This window comes from Poromitra crassiceps, assembly GCF_964638095.1.
Source record: "Poromitra crassiceps genome assembly, chromosome: 2".
In the NCBI taxonomy this organism is placed as follows: Eukaryota; Metazoa; Chordata; class Actinopteri; order Beryciformes; family Melamphaidae; genus Poromitra; species Poromitra crassiceps.
Window position 1 is genome coordinate 1,093,436 of NC_139624.1, and position 5,591 is coordinate 1,099,026.

Genomic DNA, 5,591 nt, shown 5'->3' on the forward strand with positions numbered 1-5,591 from the left:
CAATGCACTGGGCTCGCGTGGCCTTCGTTTACATGCCCACCCCTCAGGCATTTGGCTGATATCAAACTCCAGTAGGTGGCGGTAATGCACATATATGTTTGCCAACCGCCATAAAACTCAAAGAAGAAGAAGAAGGCTTCGACAATAAAACAAGAGAAGAAGAAAAAATCGAAAATAAATCGAAAATAAAATTGCACCAAATTGCACCAACTTTAAACCGATGTATATATGTCGAGAGATGTCTTCATAAATTTTTTTTCATGCATTTTAAGGCATTTTCGTAGGAGTTACGCGCATCTGATGTTGTAACTATTTTCTGTAAAAATGTGTAAAAATGGGTACATTGCTCAGCGTTGATTTCCTTACTTCAACTCACCTACTACTAGATGTAAAATTTGACGAGCTTTCCAATGCCGCCAGTCCCGTGTCTTTTGGTGCTTCCGTTCCAGAGATATGGTCTCTTGGCAAGGAGCTATGGAAAGCTAACCTAGCTACAGTATGCTATGCGGTTGAACAAGATGGCTGCCTTTTGCTTTTCGTCGAGAGCTCTGAAGGGGCGTGGAGGACCTCTAGAGGCGGGACCATGGCTCACAAGACTTGTAGTTCATAGGCGCTCGAGTTCCGCAACGGGGAGGGAGGCCGGATGACGCGTAACGCGTCATCCGGCTTCCCTAAAATATGTGAGAGATGCCTGATAGGTCAGGCAGTGAAGCTCCAATTTCAAAAATTTCAACGGATTCTAAAACCTTAGGGGCGTGAGATTTAATATATATTCATATTCCCCACGGTAAAGCCGTCCTTTAATCTCTCCCACTCCACACCTGGCACCTGCGTCAGCTCTCCTGCACTCGTTCTCGGCTCCCATGTGGCTTTATTTGTGGTAAGCATTTTGATTCATCTCCTCATCATACGAGCATCGGGCAACAAGCGCGAGCCATTGATTGATTGATTGATTGATTCGCCGTCGGGTCTCTTTCGCTTTTGACGGCGGCAGACACGCTTCTGTTTCTTTCCAATCGTCTTGCTGGCCTCGGCTGAAGTAGGTTACTTGTTGCATGATCTCAATTAAAAAAAGGACTGGCCTAGCAAGGGATGTCTGTTTTGACATTTCAGTTTCCTCCTGTGTGTTTCCTCACAGCGGGTCCAGCGCTGGCCGGCGGGACTGATGCTGCTTGTGCGGCTTTTAAACGGCGCTCTACACTAACGAAAGCGTCTGCTATTTTTTTCTTTTTCACCAACACTCAACATACAGGGGGCGGAAAAATATGATGTAATAAGTCTCTATTTAAGTCGTAGCTGGCAACATCACTTAGGCTGCTGTGGACGCAATGTGGACTTAACCGGAAGCCGGGGACATATAAGGCTGCTATGGCGCCGCCCTAGGCCAGCGCTGGGAAACTTGTCTATAGATTAGGGATGGGCATCGAATTTCGAATTTTCGAATAATCGTTGTTATTATCAAGGTCGACTTTTATTATTGAAATTCGAAATTCGAAAAAAAAAAAAAAAATTTTTTTTTTTTTTTTTTTTTTTTTTTTGAGTGAAATGTTGCATTGTCTCCCCTGATTCTAAGTACCGGTATAGTCAAATCGCTATAAGCATTTTAAGCAAGGTTTATGGAAAAATGAATGGCGGATGAAATCCCATGAAGAGGGAGAGGGGGTGACTTTGGCACCCCTTTGGCACTCAGACCTGAGCCTACTAAATATTTAATGAACCACAACCACTCATGATTGTCAAAACTGTTTTTTATTTTCGAAAATGTCAATGTAAAAAAAATTAAAAATGTAAAAAAATTTTTTTTTTTTTTTTTTTTTTTTTTTTTTTACATTTTTTTATTTATTTTCGAAATTCGAATTAAATTCGAATTTGGCCAGCGAATTTCGAATAGTGTTTTTGCTAGAAATGCCCATCCCTACTATAGATAAAGATATAACAGATGTCATCAATGATGTCATACCATCATGTGATGTGGGCAATGTCATAGGAGGCAACTGATGATGTTATATTGACATCACTGATGATGTCATCAGTGATGTCATACATAGGCATTGTGACATCACTGATGTCATCAGTGACATGATCAGTGATGTCACACATCATTGTGACATCATCAGTGATGTCATAAGATCAAGTGAGCCCACACAGCGGGCGAGCTGCAGGGCGGGTGAGGGAGCAAGCGACCTTGCACAGTGGTCGAGCTTGTTGTTATGGCCGAGCTGCGTATGCGAGCTGCAGGGCCAGCTCGGCGAGCTGCAGGGTGCGGGCGAGCGTAGGCATCGAGGGCGCGAGATGCCTCGTTACCAAAGATTCACGGACTGGCTTTCACTCAGGTCATTATGTGTTCTCAACTGAATTCAAATGAATCCAAATGCTAACTGCTAAAATGGCTACAGATGGGACTTGGTATATCAGCTGATTGACTACACTGAACAATTTCTGTGGAAAAGTTTTTAATAAACACAATGTTAACATATCAAAATGTGTTTGTTTTTTTAATTGGTAAAACATTTGTCTTTACAAGGTGTGGAAATACATGAGATTAGAATAAGTAATGTAGGCGATTTATTTGAAATAAAGCCAAGAAACATGCACAACATTTTGAGGCAAAGATTACCCGGGGTATACATTGGTTTGTTTTGTAGACATAGTTCAGTTAGAATGAACACACCTTCATGGAATGCAGTAATGGTGACTTTACTCTCTCTACTCTTTCCTTGCCCAGAGGTTCAATATGGCCGTGACTCGATCCAAAGCCCTGCTGATTGTGGTGGGAAACCCCGTAGAGCTGAATGCAGATCCTGTCTAAAGCCCTGCTGATTGTGGTGGGAAACCCCGTAGAGCTGAATGCAGATCCTGTCTAAAGCCCTGCTGATTGTGGTGGGAAACCCCGTAGAGCTGAATGCAGATCCTGTCTAAAGCCCTGCTGATTGTGGTGGGAAACCCCGTAGAGCTGAATGCAGATCCTGTCTAAAGCCCTGCTGATTGTGGTGGGAAACCCCGTAGAGCTGAATGCAGATCCTGTCTAAAGCCCTGCTGATTGTGGTGGGAAACCCCGTAGAGCTGAATGCAGATCCTGTCTAAAGCCCTGCTGATTGTGGTGGGAAACCCCGTAGAGCTGAATGCAGATCCTGTCTAAAGCCCTGCTGATTGTGGTGGGAAACCCCGTAGAGCTGAATGCAGATCCTGTCTGGGCCCGGTGGGTGCCACATCTCATTGATGCTGTCACTTTATTTTCACCAAAATAATGTTTTTAAAAAGGTGTTGTGGTGTTAAAACACTTTGGGGGGTAAATGGGTCATGCTCTCAAGAGAACAATATGTTTCCTACCCAACTTTGTGTCGTTATTTATCCCTTTACCTCTTTTTCTGCATCACACGCTCTCCCTCCTCTTCTCCAGGTTGATCTACTGTAAAAAGGAAGGAGGCTACATTGGTTTCTCCCACGCAGACGACGAAGACGAGGAGGCGCTGACACCCACACTTTGTGACCTGTCCATCCACACACATCTTTATTATCTCTGCCAGGTGGCAAGCCTGGAGGAGATTGTGTGTGTTTGTTTGTTGAGATTGAGATTGAGATTGAGATTAACTTTATTGTCACTTCATGGTACAAGTATCACGAGCGAAATTCTGCTTGGTTCGCTCTCAGAGTCGGAGAGCAAAACCGGGTCGCCATTGAACAGCGCCAGCAATTTGGATTGGACAAAGCATATTAATAACTCAGAATTCACATTATTACTAGTTAGAAAAAGTAATAAAGGCACACTTCAATATTATACAATACAGATACATTTGTTGTAAATGTACAGGGTTACCAGGCCAAACCCCCCCCCCCCCCCCCCCCCCCCGGGAGGGGGGGGGGGGGGGTTTGGGGGCGTGCGTGCGTGACCGTGTGTAGGCCTGTGAGTCCTTAGAGTCCATGGGTGTTTGTGTGTGTGTGTAGTCTGAGCCTCCTTCGGCTGTGGAGATGGCCTCGTCAATTCAGACCAGAGTTCAGGCGTCAGATGTCGGGGCGGGGGGGTGACGTTGGAGACGCAGATTGCACTCAGGGCTTCAGGAGAGTTTAGCTGCTAGTGTCCTTGACAGCTTAGCAGGTGGCCAGATTAAATCCGTTTGTTTTGGTTTTTCCCGGTGGGTGTAGGATCAACAACATTCCTCACACGAGTCAGTCCTGATCCTCGGTTAAACATTTCGGCGCAGCGGCAGTGATATCTCCAAGAAGTAATCCATTTTTACGATTCAGATCAGAAATCGCAATAGTCCAAGTACTCACTGCCCCGCTCATCTCGTTTATCGTGACGTGCAGCCTAGGGTCAATGACTGCTGTCTTCCCGTATCCCGCGGCGGTCCCGTCTGGGCAGAGGGGGGGTTCTCCGGACCCCAAAATAGTTTTGTCGAATTCGTTGAGAGACCAGCCATATAATCCATATTTGTAGTTTCGAAGAGACAAATGCAAGATTGGCTCCAGGTAGCAGAAGCAGAGGGATGAGGGGGAGAGGGAAAGGGAGGGAGGACTGGAGAGAGAAGAAATGCGACCGCCTCCGTTGAAAGCTTGTCCAGCAAGGAAGCTTGTCCAGCAAGTGTGTATGTGTGTGTGTGCATTTGTTTTATGCAATTTTCAGAAAATGTTTCAACAGTCATAGAAATTGTCCTCATTTGTGAAGATTATCTTGCTGAAAACAAACTTCACTGTTTCATCAAAGTTTGTTAACCACAGACCTTATTTTATGCATTTAACCAAAATCCCCATACAAAAATTCCATTCACTTACACGTACATGTGCAAGTGCTAGCATCTGGGTCTTGCGGACTCATTCCTGCAGTACTCTCTAACAGGGGCGGACTGGGATCATAATTCAGGCCGGGCATTAGATACCAAGCAGGCCAGGCTGATATGGGCCGACGCGCGTGCCGGCGTCCGAAGGGCGCCGGGGAAAAATTTGGGCCGTTTGAAGCTCAATTTGGGCCGTTTGAAGCCCAATTTGGCCCGTTTGAAGCCAGATTTGGGCCGTTTGATGCCCAATTTGGGTCGTTTAAAGCCAGATTTGGGCCGTTTGAAGCCCAATTTGGGCCGTTTGAAGCCAGATTTGGGCCGTTTGACGCCCAATTTGGGTCGTTTAAAGCCAGATTTGGGCCGTTTGAAGCCTGATTTGGGCCGTTTGAAGCCCAATTTGGGCCGTTTGAAGCCCAATTTGGGCCAAGTCCAATTTTACAATGAGATGCACCCACTTTAACCCTGAATAAAGTAATAAAACCACTAGTAAACCAGTAGGCGGCGCCTGGCCTGCTGTTCAGTGAGTGGCCTGGCCTGGCCTGCAATTTTTTTTTTTTTTTTTCTTTTTGCAGGCCAGGCCACCGGGCATTTGCCCGACGTGCCCAATTATGCAGTCCGCCCCTGCTCTCTAATGATCATTCTGAATTGATGTTAAGGTTTTTTCCATCTTTCTTCTTCCTCCCTTCCCCTCTTCCATCCTGTGATTACGCCCCCCCAGTGGAGACTGAAGAGAGTATGGTTCAGTGGAGGAATGACCTATGATAAAAGAAGAGCTCAAACACCCATCCTTAGCATTACAGGATACATTTTGCTTTT

The 5,591-nt window shown here is 45.6% G+C and overlaps 1 long non-coding RNA gene across 1 annotated transcript; it reads left to right on the forward strand.

Annotated features, from left to right (window-relative positions):
- Positions 1-3,134: 3,134 nt before the first annotated feature.
- Positions 3,135-4,698, forward strand: LOC310794463. The gene is made up of 3 exons (XR_014553566.1): positions 3,135-3,199; positions 3,401-3,550; positions 4,571-4,698. It is a non-coding gene; the product is annotated as an uncharacterized lncRNA (long non-coding RNA).
- The last annotated feature ends 893 nt before the right edge of the window (positions 4,699-5,591 follow it).